We start from the raw sequence: 14,677 nt of genomic DNA on the forward strand, positions 1-14,677 counted from the left end.
AGGATGTGTTGCTTGTTGATGTTCAAAAGCCTGGTTTGATTGAATGGATTAGGAATGTGCCTGTCAGCTGCTTTGAAATCTTTCAGTTTATCCATGGGAAATGATGGGATTTTGTCATCATTGTGTGTCTGTTCCTTTGTCATTTCGATTTGAAACGAATTGAAATAGTTTTGCTTTCAGGTAGGGGTGATGGGGGAAATGATTTGTTGTCATTTTTGTTTGTAAAAGTCGATGTACACCCCTGTAAATAATCACTGCATGTTCCCTTCGATAGCTCAGTTGGTAGAGCGGAGGACTGTAGGGTTGTAAATCAGAAATCCTTAGGTCGCTGGTTCAACTCCGGCTTGAAGGATGTGTTCTTTGTTGATGTCAAAAAGCCTGCTTTGATTGAATGGATTAGGAATGTCCCTGTCAGCTGCTTTGAATTCTTTCTATGGGAAATGATGGGATTTTGTCATCATTCTGTGTCTGTTCCTTAGTCATTTCAATTTGAAACAAATTGAGATAGTTTTGCTTTCAGGTAGGGGTGATGGGGGAAATGATTTGTTGTCATTTTTGTTTGTAAATGTGGATGTACACCCCTGTAAATAATCACTGCATGTTCCCTTCGATAGCTCAGTTGGTAGAGCGGAGGACTGTAGGGTTGTAAATCAGAAATCCTTAGGTCGCTGGTTGAACTTGAGCTCGAAGGATGTGTTGTTTGTTGATGTCCAAAAGCCTGGTTTGATTGAATGGATTAGGAATGTGCCTGTCAGCTGCTTTGAAATCTTTCAGTTTATCCATGGGAAATGATGGGATTTTGTCATCATTGTGTGTCTGTTCCTTTGTCATTTCGATTTGAAACAAATTGAAATAGTTTTGCTTTCAGGTAGGGGTGATGGGGGATGTTCCCTGTCCCCTGTCCCCTGTCATTTTTGTTTGTAAAAGTCGATGTACACCCCTGGAAATAATCACTGCATGTTCCCTTCGATAGCTCAGTTGGTAGAGTGGAGGACTGTAGGGTTGTAAATCAGAAATCCTTAGGTCGCTGGTTGAACTTGAGCTCGAAGGATGTGTTGTTTGTGGATGTCCAAAAGCCTGCTTTGATTGAATGGATTAGGAATGTGCCTGTCAGCTGCTTTGAAATCTTTCAGTTTATCCATGGGAAATGATGGGATTTTGTCATCATTGTGTGTCTGTTCCTTTGTCATTTCGATTTGAAACAAATTGAAATAGTTTTGCTTTCAGGTAGGGGTGATGGGGGATGTTCCCTGTGCCCTGTCCCCTGTCATTTTTGTTTGTAAAAGTCGATGTACACCCCTGGAAATAGTCACTGCATGTTCCCTTCAATAGCTCAGTTGGTAGAGCGGAGGACTGTAGAGCTGTAAATCAGAAATCCTTAGGTCGCTGGTTCAACTCCGGCTCGAAGGATGTGTTCTTTGTTGATGTCAATAAGCCTGCTTTGATTGAATGGATTAGGAATGTGCCTGTCAGCTGCTTTGAAATCTTTCAGCTTATCCATGGGAAATGATGGGATTTTGTCATCATTGTGTGTCTGTTCCTTTGTCATCTCGATTTGAAACAAATTGAAATAGTTTTGCTTTCAGGTAGGGGTGATGGGGGAAATGATTTGTTGTCATTTTTGTTTGTAAATGTGGATGTACACCCCTGTAAATAATCACTGCATGTTCCCTTCGATAGCTCAGTTGGTAGAGCGGAGGACTGTAGGGTTGTAAATCAGAAATCCTTAGGTCGCTAGTTGAACTTGAGCTTGAAGGATGTGTTGTTTGTTGATGTCCAAAAGCCTGGTTTGATTGAATGGATTAGGAATGTGCCTGTCAGCTGCTCTGAAATCTTTCAGTTTATCCATGGGAAATGATGGGATTTTGTCATCATTGTGTGTCTGTTCCTTTGTCATTTCGATTTGAAACAAATTGAAATAGTTTTGCTTTCAGGTAGGGGTGATGGGGGAAATGATTTGTTGTCATTTTTGTTTGTAAAAGTCGATGTACACCCCTGTAAATAATCACTGCATGTTCCCTTCAATAGCTCAGTTGGTAGAGCGGAGGACTGTAGGGTTGTAAATCAGAAATCCTTAGGTTGCTGGTTCAACTCCGGCTCAAAGGATGTGTTCTTTGTTGATGTCAAAAAGCCTGCTTTGATTGAATGGATTAGGAATGTCCCTGTCAGCTGCTTTGAATTCTTTCTATGGGAAATAATGAGATTTTGTCATCATTGTGTGTCTGTTCCTTAGTCATTTCAATTTGAAACAAATTGAGATAGTTTTGCTTTCAGGTAGGGGTGATGGGGGAAATGATTTGTTGTCATTTTTGTTTGTAAAAGTCGATGTACACCCCTGTAAATAATCACTGCATGTTCCCTTCGATAGCTCAGTTGGTAGCGCAGAGGGCTGTAGGGTTGTAAGTCAGAAATCCTTAGGTTGCTGGTTCAACTCTGGCTTGAAGGATGTGTTCTTTGTTGATGTCAAAAAGCCTGGTTTGATTGAATGGATTAAGAATGTGTCTGTCAGCTGCTTTGAAATCTTTCAGTTTATCCATGGGAAATGATGGGATTTTGTCATCATTGTGTGTCTGTTCCTTTGTCATCTCGATTTGAAACAAATTGAAATAGTTTTGCTTTCAGGTAGGGGTGATGGGGGAAATGATTTGTTGTCATTTTTGTTTGTAAATGTGGATGTACACCCCTGTAAATAATCACTGCATGTTCCCTTCGATAGCTCAGTTGGTAGAGCGGAGGACTGTAGGGTTGTAAATCAGAAATCCTTAGGTCGCTGGTTGAACTTGAGCTTGAAGGATGTGTTCTTTGTTGATGTCCAAAAGCCTGGTTTGATTGAATGGATTAGGAATGTGCCTGTCAGCTGCTCTGAAATCTTTCAGTTTATCCATGGGAAATGATGGGATTTTGTCATCATTGTGTGTCTGTTCCTTTGTCATTTCGATTTGAAACAAATTGAAATAGTTTTGCTTTCAGGTAGGGGTGATGGGGGAAATGATTTGTTGTCATTTTTGTTTGTAAAAGTCGATGTACACCCCTGTAAATAATCACTGCATGTTCCCTTCAATAGCTCAGTTGGTAGAGCGGAGGACTGTAGGGTTGTAAATCAGAAATCCTTAGGTCGCTGGTTCAACTCCGGCTCAAAGGATGTGTTCTTTGTTGATGTCAAAAAGCCTGCTTTGATTGAATGGATTAGGAATGTCCCTGTCAGCTGCTTTGAATTCTTTCTATGGGAAATAATGAGATTTTGTCATCATTGTGTGTCTGTTCCTTTGTCATCTCGATTTGAAACAAATTGAAATAGTTTTGCTTTCAGGTAGGGGTGATGGGGGAAATGATTTGTTGTCATTTTTGTTTGTAAATGTGGATGTACACCCCTGTAAATAATCACTGCATGTTCCCTTCGATAGCTCAGTTGGTAGAGCGGAGGACTGTAGGGTTGTAAATCAGAAATCCTTAGGTCGCTGGTTCAACTTGAGCTTGAAGGATGTGTTGTTTGTTGATGTCCAAAAGCCTGGTTTGATTGAATGGATTAGGAATGTGCCTGTCAGCTGCTCTGAAATCTTTCAGTTTATCCATGGGAAATGATGGGATTTTGTCATCATTGTGTGTCTGTTCCTTTGTCATTTCGATTTGAAACAAATTGAAATAGTTTTGCTTTCAGGTAGGGGTGATGGGGGAAATGATTTGTTGTCATTTTTGTTTGTAAAAGTCGATGTACACCCCTGTAAATAATTACTGCATGTTCCCTTCAATAGCTCAGTTGGTAGAGCGGAGGACTGTAGGGTTGTAAATCAGAAATCCTTAGGTCGCTGGTTCAACTCCGGCTCAAAGGATGTGTTCTTTGTTGATGTCAAAAAGCCTGCTTTGATTGAATGGATTAGGAATGTCCCTGTCAGCTGCTTTGAATTCTTTCTATGGGAAATGATGGGATTTTGTCATCATTGTGTGTCTGTTCCTTTGTCATTTCGATTTGAAACAAATTGAAATAGTTTTGCTTTCAGGTAGGGGTGATGGGGGATGTTCCCTGTGCCCTGTCCCCTGTCATTTTTGTTTGTAAAAGTCGATGTACACCCCTGGAAATAGTCACTGCATGTTCCCTTCGATAGCTCAGATGGTAGAGCGGAGGACTGTAGGGTTGTAAATTAGAAATCCTTAGGTCGCTGGTTCAACTCCGGCTCGAAGGATGTGTTCTTTGTTGATGTCAATAAGCCTGCTTTGATTGAATGGATTAGGAATGTGCCTGTCAGCTGCTTTGAAATCTTTCAGCTTATCCATGGGAAATGATGGGATTTTGTCATCATTGTGTGTCTGTTCCTTAGTCATTTCAATTTGAAACAAATTGAGAGAGTTTTGCTTTCAGGTAGGGGTGATGGGGGAAATGATTTGTTGTCATTTTTGTTTGTAAAAGTCGATGTACACCCCTGTAAATAATCACCAATCAAGGGAACATGCAGTGATTATTTACAGGGGTGTACATGGATAAACTGAAAGATTTCAAAGCAGCTGACAGTTTATCCATGGGAAATGATGGGATTTTGTTTGTAAAAGTCGATGTACACCCCTGTAAATAATCACTGCACGTTCCCTTTGATAGCTCAGTTGGTAGAGCGGAGGACTGTAGGGTTGTAAATCAGAAGTCCTTAGGTTGCTGGTTCAACTCGAGCTCGAAGGATGTGTTGTTTGTTGATGTTCAAAAGCCTGGTTTGATTGAATGGATTAGGAATGTGCCTGTCAGCTGCTTTGAAATCTTTCAGTTTATCCATGGGAAATGATGGGATTTTGTCATCATTGTGTGTCTGTTCCTTAGTCATTTCAATTTGAAACAAATTGAGAGAGTTTTGCTTTCAGGTAGGGGTGATGGGGGAAATGATTTGTTGTCATTTTTGTTTGTAAAAGTCGATGTACACCCCTGTAAATAATCACTGCATGTTCCCTTCGATAGCTCAGTTGGTAGCGCAGAGGGCTGTAGGGTTGTAAGTCAGAAATCCTTAGGTTGCTGGTTCAACTCTGGCTTGAAGGATGTGTTCTTTGTTGATGTCAAAAAGCCTGGTTTGATTGAATGGATTAAGAATGTGTCTGTCAGCTGCTTTGAAATCTTTCAGTTTATCCATGGGAAATGATGGGATTTTGTCATCATTGTGTGTCTGTTCCTTTGTCATCTCGATTTGAAACAAATTGAAATAGTTTTGCTTTCAGGTAGGGGTGATGGGGGAAATGATTTGTTGTCATTTTTGTTTGTAAAAGTCGATGTACACCCCTGTAAATAATCACTGCATGTTCCCTTCGATAGCTCAGAGGACTGTAGGGTTGTAAATCAGAAATCCTTACGTTGCTGGTTCATCTCTGGCTCGAAGGATGTGTTCTTTGTTGATGTCAAAAAGCCTGGTTTGATTGAATGGATTAGGAATGTGCCTGTCAGCTGCTTTGAAATCTTTCAGTTTATCCATGGGAAATGATGGGATTTTGTCATCATTGTGTGTCTGTTCCTTTGTCATCTCGATTTGAAACAAATTGAAATAGTTTTGCTTTCAGGTAGGGGTGATGGGGGATGTTCCCTGTCCCCTGTCCCCTGTCATTTTTGTTTGTAAAAGTCGATGTACACCCCTGGAAATAATCACTGCATGTTCCCTTCGATAGCTCAGTTGGTAGAGCGGAGGACTGTAGAGCTGTAAATCAGAAATCCTTAGGTCGCTGGTTCAACTCCGGCTCGAAGGATGTGTTCTTTGTTGATGTCAATAAGCCTGCTTTGATTGAATGGATTAGGAATGTGTCTGTCAGCTGCTTTGAAATCTTTCAGTTTATCCATGGGAAATGATGGGATTTTGTCATCATTGTGTGTCTGTTCCTTTGTCATTTCGATTTGAAACAAATTGAAATAGTTTTGCTTTCAGGTAGGGGTGATGGGGGATGTTCCCTGTGCCCTGTCCCCTGTCATTTTTGTTTGTAAAAGTCGATGTACACCCCTGGAAATAGTCACTGCATGTTCCCTTTGATAGCTCAGTTGGTAGAGCGGAGGACTGTAGGGTTGTAAATCAGAAGTCCTTAGGTTGCTGGTTCAACTCGAGCTCGAAGGATGTGTTGTTTGTTGATGTTCAAAAGCCTGGTTTGATTGAATGGATTAGGAATGTGCCTGTCAGCTGCTTTGAAATCTTTCAGTTTATCCATGGGAAATGATGGGATTTTGTCATCATTGTGTGTCTGTTCCTTAGTCATTTCAATTTGAAACAAATTGAGAGAGTTTTGCTTTCAGGTAGGGGTGATGGGGGAAATGATTTGTTGTCATTTTTGTTTGTAAAAGTCGATGTACACCCCTGTAAATAATCACTGCATGTTCCCTTCGATAGCTCAGTTGGTAGAGCGGAGGACTGTAGGGTTGTAAATCAGAAATCCTTAAGTCACTGGTTCAACTCCGGCTCGAAGGATGTGTTCTTTGTTGATGTCAAAAAGCCTGCTTTGATTGAATGGATTAGGAATGTCCCTGTCAGCTGCTTTGAATTCTTTCTATGGGAAATGATGGGATTTTGTCATCATTGTGTGTCTGTTCCTTAGTCATTTCAATTTGAAACAAATTGAGATAGTTTTGCTTTCAGGTAGGGGTGATGGGGGAAATGATTTGTTGTCATTTTTGTTTGTAAAAGTCGATGTACACCCCTGTAAATAATCACTGCATGTTCCCTTCGATAGCTCAGAGGACTGTAGGGTTGTAAATCAGAAATCCTTACGTTGCTGGTTCAACTGTGGCTCGAAGGATGTGTTCTTTGTTGATGTCAAAAAGCCTGGTTTGATTGAATGGATTAGGAATGTGCCTGTCAGCTGCTTTGAAATCTTTCAGTTTATCCATGGGAAATGATGGGATTTTGTCATCATTGTGTGTCTGTTCCTTTGTCATCTCGATTTGAAACAAATTGAAATAGTTTTGCTTTCAGGTAGGGGTGATGGGGGATGTTCCCTGTCCCCTGTCCCCTGTCATTTTTGTTTGTAAAAGTCGATGTACAACCCTGGAAATAATCACTGCATGTTCCCTTCGATAGCTCAGTTGGTAGAGCGGAGGACTGTAGAGCTGTAAATCAGAAATCCTTAGGTCGCTGGTTCAACTCCGGCTCGAAGGATGTGTTCTTTGTTGATGTCAATAAGCCTGCTTTGATTGAATGGATTAGGAATGTGCCTGTCAGCTGCTTTGAAATCTTTCAGTTTATCCATGGGAAATGATGGGATTTTGTCATCATTGTGTGTCTGTTCCTTTGTCATCTCGATTTGAAACAAATTGAAATAGTTTTGCTTTCAGGCAGGGGTGATGGGGGAAATGATTTGTTGTCATTTTTGTTTGTAAATGTGGATGTACACCCCTGTAAATAATCACTGCATGTTCCCTTCGATAGCTCAGTTGGTAGAGCGGAGGACTGTAGGGTTGTAAATCAGAAATCCTTAGGTCGCTGTTTGAACTTGAGCTCGAAGGATGTGTTGTTTGTTGATGTCCAAAAGCCAGGTTTGATTGAATGGATTAGGTATGTGCCTGTCAGCTGCTTTGAAATCTTTCAGTTTATCCATGGGAAATGATGGGATTTTGTCATCATTGTGTGTCTGTTCCTTTGTCATTTCGATTTGAAACAAATTGAAATAGTTTTGCTTTCAGGTAGGGGTGATGGGGGATGTTCCCTGTCCCCTGTCATTTTTGTTTGTAAAAGTCGATGTACACCCCTATAAATAATCACTGCATGTTCCCTTCGATAGCTCAGTTGGTAGAGTGGAGGACTGTAGGGTTGTAAATCAGAAATCCTTAGGTCGCTGGTTCAACTCCGGCTCGAAGGATGTGTTCTTTGTTGATGTCAAAAAGCTTGCTTTGATTGAATGGATTAGGAATGTCCCTGTCAGCTGCTTTGAAATCTTTCTATGGGAAATGATGGGATTTTGTCATCATTGTGTGTCTGTTCCTTTGTCATTTCGATTTGAAACAAATTGAAATAGTTTTGCTTTCAGGTAGGGGTGATGGGGGAAATGATTTGTTGTCATTTTTGTTTGTAAAAGTCGATGTACACCCCTGTAAATAATCACCAATCAAGGGAACATGCAGTGATTATTTACAGGGGTGTACATGGATAAACTGAAAGATTTCAAAGCAGCTGACAGTTTATCCATGGGAAATGATGGGATTTTGTTTGTAAAAGTCGATGTACACCCCTGTAAATAATCACTGCACGTTCCCTTTGATAGCTCAGTTGGTAGAGCGGAGGACTGTAGGGTTGTAAATCAGAAGTCCTTAGGTTGATGGTTCAACTCGAGCTCGAAGGATGTGTTGCTTGTTGATGTTCAAAAGCCTGGTTTGATTGAATGGATTAGGAATGTGCCTGTCAGCTGCTTTGAAATCTTTCAGTTTATCCATGGGAAATGATGGGATTTTGTCATCATTGTGTGTCTGTTCCTTTGTCATTTCGATTTGAAACGAATTGAAATAGTTTTGCTTTCAGGTAGGGGTGATGGGGGAAATGATTTGTTGTCATTTTTGTTTGTAAAAGTCGATGTACACCCCTGTAAATAATCACTGCATGTTCCCTTCGATAGCTCAGTTGGTAGAGCGGAGGACTGTAGGGTTGTAAATCAGAAATCCTTAGGTCGCTGGTTCAACTCCGGCTTGAAGGATGTGTTCTTTGTTGATGTCAAAAAGCCTGCTTTGATTGAATGGATTAGGAATGTCCCTGTCAGCTGCTTTGAATTCTTTCTATGGGAAATGATGGGATTTTGTCATCATTCTGTGTCTGTTCCTTAGTCATTTCAATTTGAAACAAATTGAGATAGTTTTGCTTTCAGGTAGGGGTGATGGGGGAAATGATTTGTTGTCATTTTTGTTTGTAAATGTGGATGTACACCCCTGTAAATAATCACTGCATGTTCCCTTCGATAGCTCAGTTGGTAGAGCGGAGGACTGTAGGGTTGTAAATCAGAAATCCTTAGGTCGCTGGTTGAACTTGAGCTCGAAGGATGTGTTGTTTGTTGATGTCCAAAAGCCTGCTTTGATTGAATGGATTAGGAATGTGCCTGTCAGCTGCTTTGAAATCTTTCAGTTTATCCATGGGAAATGATGGGATTTTGTCATCATTGTGTGTCTGTTCCTTTGTCATTTCGATTTGAAACAAATTGAAATAGTTTTGCTTTCAGGTAGGGGTGATGGGGGATGTTCCCTGTCCCCTGTCCCCTGTCATTTTTGTTTGTAAAAGTCGATGTACACCCCTGGAAATAATCACTGCATGTTCCCTTCGATAGCTCAGTTGGTAGAGTGGAGGACTGTAGGGTTGTAAATCAGAAATCTTTAGGTCGCTGGTTGAACTTGAGCTCAAAGGATGTGTTGTTTGTGGATGTCCAAAAGCCTGCTTTGATTGAATGGATTAGGAATGTGCCTGTCAGCTGCTTTGAAATCTTTCAGTTTATCCATGGGAAATGATGGGATTTTGTCATCATTGTGTGTCTGTTCCTTTGTCATTTCGATTTGAAACAAATTGAAATAGTTTTGCTTTCAGGTAGGGGTGATGGGGGATGTTCCCTGTGCCCTGTCCCCTGTCATTTTTGTTTGTAAAAGTCGATGTACACCCCTGGAAATAGTCACTGCATGTTCCCTTCGATAGCTCAGTTGGTAGAGCGGAGGACTGTAGGGTTGTAAATCAGAAATCCTTAGGTCGCTGGTTCAACTCCGGCTCGAAGGATGTGTTCTTTGTTGATGTCAATAAGCTTGCTTTGATTGAATGGATTAGGAATGTGCCTGTCAGCTGCTTTGAAATCTTTCAGCTTATCCATGGGAAATGATGGGATTTTGTCATCATTGTGTGTCTGTTCCTTTGTCATCTCGATTTGAAACAAATTGAAATAGTTTTGCTTTCAGGTAGGGGTGATGGGGGAAATGATTTGTTGTCATTTTTGTTTGTAAATGTGGATGTACACCCCTGTAAATAATCACTGCATGTTCCCTTCGATAGCTCAGTTGGTAGAGCGGAGGACTGTAGGGTTGTAAATCAGAAATCCTTAGGTCGCTGGTTGAACTTGAGCTTGAAGGATGTGTTGTTTGTTGATGTCCAAAAGCCTGGTTTGATTGAATGGATTAGGAATGTGCCTGTCAGCTGCTCTGAAATCTTTCAGTTTATCCATGGGAAATGATGGGATTTTGTCATCATTGTGTGTCTGTTCCTTTGTCATTTCGATTTGAAACAAATTGAAATAGTTTTGCTTTCAGGTAGGGGTGATGGGGGAAATGATTTGTTGTCATTTTTGTTTGTAAAAGTCGATGTACACCCCTGTAAATAAACACTGCATGTTCCCTTCAATAGCTCAGTTGGTAGAGCGGAGGACTGTAGGGTTGTAAATCAGAAATCCTTAGGTCGCTGGTTCAACTCCGGCTCGAAGGATGTGTTCTTTGTTGATGTCAATAAGCTTGCTTTGATTGAATGGATTAGGAATGTGCCTGTCAGCTGCTTTGAAATCTTTCAGCTTATCCATGGGAAATGATGGGATTTTGTCATCATTGTGTGTCTGTTCCTTTGTCATCTCGATTTGAAACAAATTGAAATAGTTTTGCTTTCAGGTAGGGGTGATGGGGGAAATGATTTGTTGTCATTTTTGTTTGTAAATGTGGATGTACACCCCTGTAAATAATCACTGCATGTTCCCTTCGATAGCTCAGTTGGTAGAGCGGAGGACTGTAGGGTTGTAAATCAGAAATCCTTAGGTCGCTGGTTGAACTTGAGCTTGAAGGATGTGTTGTTTGTTGATGTCCAAAAGCCTGGTTTGATTGAATGGATTAGGAATGTGCCTGTCAGCTGCTCTGAAATCTTTCAGTTTATCCATGGGAAATGATGGGATTTTGTCATCATTGTGTGTCTGTTCCTTTGTCATTTCGATTTGAAACAAATTGAAATAGTTTTGCTTTCAGGTAGGGGTGATGGGGGAAATGATTTGTTGTCATTTTTGTTTGTAAAAGTCGATGTACACCCCTGTAAATAAACACTGCATGTTCCCTTCAATAGCTCAGTTGGTAGAGCGGAGGACTGTAGGGTTGTAAATCAGAAATCCTTAGGTCGCTGGTTCAACTCCGGCTCAAAGGATGTGTTCTTTGTTGATGTCAAAAAGCCTGCTTTGATTGAATGGATTAGGAATGTCCCTGTCAGCTGCTTTGAATTCTTTCTATGGGAAATAATGAGATTTTGTCATCATTGTGTGTCTGTTCCTTAGTCATTTCAATTTGAAACAAATTGAGATAGTTTTGCTTTCAGGTAGGGGTGATGGGGGAAATGATTTGTTGTCATTTTTGTTTGTAAAAGTCGATGTACACCCCTGTAAATAATCACTGCATGTTCCCTTCGATAGCTCAGTTGGTAGCGCAGAGGGCTGTAGGGTTGTGAGTCAGAAATCCTTAGGTTGCTGGTTCAACTCTGGCTTGAAGGATGTGTTCTTTGTTGATGTCAAAAAGCCTGGTTTGATTGAATGGATTAAGAATGTGTCTGTCAGCTGCTTTGAAATCTTTCAGTTTATCCATGGGAAATGATGGGATTTTGTCATCATTGTGTGTCTGTTCCTTTGTCATCTCGATTTGAAACAAATTGAAATAGTTTTGCTTTCAGGTAGGGGTGATGGGGGAAATGATTTGTTGTCATTTTTGTTTGTAAATGTGGATGTACACCCCTGTAAATAATCACTGCATGTTCCCTTCGATAGCTCAGTTGGTAGAGCGGAGGACTGTAGGGTTGTAAATCAGAAATCCTTAGGTCGCTGGTTGAACTTGAGCTTGAAGGATGTGTTGTTTGTTGATGTCCAAAAGCCTGGTTTGATTGAATGGATTAGGAATGTGCCTGTCAGCTGCTCTGAAATCTTTCAGTTTATCCATGGGAAATGATCGGATTTTGTCATCATTGTGTGTCTGTTCCTTTGTCATTTCGATTTGAAACAAATTGAAATAGTTTTGCTTTCAGGTAGGGGTGATGGGGGAAATGATTTGTTGTCATTTTTGTTTGTAAAAGTCGATGTACACCCCTGTAAATAATCACTGCATGTTCCCTTCAATAGCTCAGTTGGTAGAGCGGAGGACTGTAGGCTTGTAAATCAGAAATCCTTAGGTCGCTGGTTCAACTCCAGCTCAAAGGATGTGTTCTTTGTTGATGTCAAAAAGCCTGCTTTGATTGAATGGATTAGGAATGTCCCTGTCAGCTGCTTTGAATTCTTTCTATGGGAAATAATGAGATTTTGTCATCATTGTGTGTCTGTTCCTTTGTCATCTCGATTTGAAACAAATTGAAATAGTTTTGCTTTCAGGTAGGGGTGATGGGGGAAATGATTTGTTGTCATTTTTGTTTGTAAATGTGGATGTACACCCCTGTAAATAATCACTGCATGTTCCCTTCGATAGCTCAGTTGGTAGAGCGGAGGACTGTAGGGTTGTAAATCAGAAATCCTTAGGTCGCTGGTTGAACTTGAGCTTGAAGGATGTGTTGTTTGTTGATGTCCAAAAGCCTGGTTTGATTGAATGGATTAGGAATGTGCCTGTCAGCTGCTCTGAAATCTTTCAGTTTATCCATGGGAAATGATGGGATTTTGTCATCATTGTGTGTCTGTTCCTTTGTCATTTCGATTTGAAACAAATTGAAATAGTTTTGCTTTCAGGTAGGGGTGATGGGGGAAATGATTTGTTGTCATTTTTGTTTGTAAAAGTCGATGTACACCCCTGTAAATAATCACTGCATGTTCCCTTCAATAGCTCAGTTGGTAGAGCGGAGGACTGTAGGGTTGTAAATCAGAAATCCTTAGGTCGCTGGTTCAACTCCGGCTCAAAGGATGTGTTCTTTGTTGATGTCAAAAAGCCTGCTTTGATTGAATGGATTAGGAATGTCCCTGTCAGCTGCTTTGAATTCTTTCTATGGGAAATAATGAGATTTTGTCATCATTGTGTGTCTGTTCCTTAGTCATTTCAATTTGAAACAAATTGAGATAGTTTTGCTTTCAGGTAGGGGTGATGGGGGAAATGATTTGTTGTCATTTTTGTTTGTAAAAGTCGATGTACACCCTTGTAAATAATCACTGCATGTTTTCTTCGATAGCTCAGTTGGTAGAGTGGAGGACTGTAGGGTTGTAAATCAGAAATCCTTAGGTCGCTGGTTGAACTTGAGCTCGAAGGATGTGTTGTTTGTTGATGTCAATAAGCCTGCTTTGATTGAACGGATTAGGAATGTGCCTGTCAGCTGCTTTGAAATCTTTCAGTTTATCCATGGGAAATGATGGGATTTTGTCATCATTGTGTGTTCCTTTGTCATCTCGATTTGAAACAAATTGAAATAGTTTTGCTTTCAGGTAGGGGTGATGGGGGAAATGATTTGTTGTCATTTTTGTTTGTAAATGTGGATGTACACCCCTGTAAATAATCACTGCATGTTTTCTTCGATAGCTCAGTTGGTAGAGTGGAGGACTGTAGGGTTGTAAATCAGAAATCCTTAGGTCGCTGGTTGAACTTGAGCTCGAAGGATGTGTTGTTTGTTGATGTCCAAAAGCCTGGTTTGATTGAATGGATTAGGAATGTGCCTGTCAGCTGCTTTGAATTCTTTCTATGGGAAATGATGGGATTTTGTCATCATTGTGTGTCTGTTCCTTTGTCATTTCGATTTGAAACAAATTGAAATAGTTTTGCTTTCAGGTAGGGGTGATGGGGGATGTTCCCTGTCCCCTGTCCCCTGTCATTTTTGTTTGTAAAAGTCTATGTTCACCCCTGTAAATAATCACTGCATGTTCCCTTCGATAGCTCAGTTGGTAGAGAGGAGGACTGTAGGGCTGTAAATCAGAAGTCCTTAGGTCGCTGGATCAACTCCGGCTCGAAGGATGTGTTCTTTGTTGATGTCAATAAGCCTGGTTTGATCGAATGGATTAGGAATGTGCCTGTCAGCTGCTTTGAATTCTTTCTATGGGAAATGATGGGATTTTGTCATCATTGTGTGTCTGTTCCTTAGTCATTTCAATTTGAAACAAATTGAGATAGTTTTGCTTTCAGGTAGGGGTGATGGGGGAAATGATTTGTTGTCATTTTTGTTTGTAAAAGTCGATGTACACCCCTGTAAATAATCACCAATCAAGGGAACATGCAGTGATTTTTTACAGGGGTGTACATGGATAAACTGAAAGATTTCAAAGCAGCTGACAGTTTATCCATGGGAAATGATGGGATTTTGTTTGTAAAAGTCGATGTACACCCCTGTAAATAATCACTGCACGTTCCCTTTGATAGCTCAGTTGGTAGAGCGGAGGACTGTAGGGTTGTAAATCAGAAGTCCTTAGGTTGCTGGTTCAACTCGAGCTCGAAGGATGTGTTGTTTGTTGATGTTCAAAAGCCTGCTTTGATTGAATGGATTAGGAATGTCCCTGTCAGCTGCTCTGAATTCTTTCTACGGGAAATGATGGGATTTTGTCATCATTGTGTGTCTGTTCCTTAGTCATTTCAATTTGAAACAAATTAAGATAGTTTTGCTTTCAGGTAGGGGTGATGGGGGAAATGATTTGTTGTCATTTTTGTTTGTAAAAGTCATTTCGATTTGAAACAAATTGAAATAGTTTTGCTTTCAGGTAGGGGTGATGGGGGATGTTCCCTGTCCCCTGTCCCCTGTCATTTTTGTTTGTAAAAGTCGATGTACACCCCTGTAAATAATCACTGCATGTTCCC

The 14,677-nt window shown here is 40.6% G+C and overlaps 9 non-coding genes across 9 annotated transcripts; all 9 read left to right on the forward strand.

Moving 5' to 3' along the window:
- Positions 1-264: 264 nt before the first annotated feature.
- On the forward strand, positions 265-352 carry trnay-gua (transfer RNA tyrosine (anticodon GUA)). The gene is given in 2 exon segments: positions 265-301; positions 317-352. It is a non-coding gene; the product is annotated as a tRNA-Tyr (tRNA).
- Positions 353-1,322: 970 nt separating this feature from the next.
- Positions 1,323-1,410, forward strand: trnay-gua (transfer RNA tyrosine (anticodon GUA)). The gene is given in 2 exon segments: positions 1,323-1,359; positions 1,375-1,410. It is a non-coding gene; the product is annotated as a tRNA-Tyr (tRNA).
- Positions 1,411-4,093: 2,683 nt separating this feature from the next.
- trnay-gua (transfer RNA tyrosine (anticodon GUA)) lies at positions 4,094-4,181 on the forward strand. The gene is given in 2 exon segments: positions 4,094-4,130; positions 4,146-4,181. It is a non-coding gene; the product is annotated as a tRNA-Tyr (tRNA).
- A 1,443-nt stretch (positions 4,182-5,624) lies between these two features.
- trnay-gua (transfer RNA tyrosine (anticodon GUA)) lies at positions 5,625-5,712 on the forward strand. The gene is given in 2 exon segments: positions 5,625-5,661; positions 5,677-5,712. It is a non-coding gene; the product is annotated as a tRNA-Tyr (tRNA).
- Positions 5,713-7,018: 1,306 nt separating this feature from the next.
- Positions 7,019-7,106, forward strand: trnay-gua (transfer RNA tyrosine (anticodon GUA)). Its single transcript is given in 2 exon segments — positions 7,019-7,055; positions 7,071-7,106. It is a non-coding gene; the product is annotated as a tRNA-Tyr (tRNA).
- A 612-nt stretch (positions 7,107-7,718) lies between these two features.
- Positions 7,719-7,806, forward strand: trnay-gua (transfer RNA tyrosine (anticodon GUA)). The gene is given in 2 exon segments: positions 7,719-7,755; positions 7,771-7,806. It is a non-coding gene; the product is annotated as a tRNA-Tyr (tRNA).
- Positions 7,807-8,546: 740 nt separating this feature from the next.
- On the forward strand, positions 8,547-8,634 carry trnay-gua (transfer RNA tyrosine (anticodon GUA)). The gene is given in 2 exon segments: positions 8,547-8,583; positions 8,599-8,634. It is a non-coding gene; the product is annotated as a tRNA-Tyr (tRNA).
- Positions 8,635-9,604: 970 nt separating this feature from the next.
- On the forward strand, positions 9,605-9,692 carry trnay-gua (transfer RNA tyrosine (anticodon GUA)). Its single transcript is given in 2 exon segments — positions 9,605-9,641; positions 9,657-9,692. It is a non-coding gene; the product is annotated as a tRNA-Tyr (tRNA).
- A 608-nt stretch (positions 9,693-10,300) lies between these two features.
- Positions 10,301-10,388, forward strand: trnay-gua (transfer RNA tyrosine (anticodon GUA)). The gene is given in 2 exon segments: positions 10,301-10,337; positions 10,353-10,388. It is a non-coding gene; the product is annotated as a tRNA-Tyr (tRNA).
- The last annotated feature ends 4,289 nt before the right edge of the window (positions 10,389-14,677 follow it).

This window comes from Labrus bergylta, chromosome 14 (assembly GCF_963930695.1).
Source record: "Labrus bergylta chromosome 14, fLabBer1.1, whole genome shotgun sequence".
In the NCBI taxonomy this organism is placed as follows: domain Eukaryota; kingdom Metazoa; phylum Chordata; class Actinopteri; order Labriformes; family Labridae; genus Labrus; species Labrus bergylta.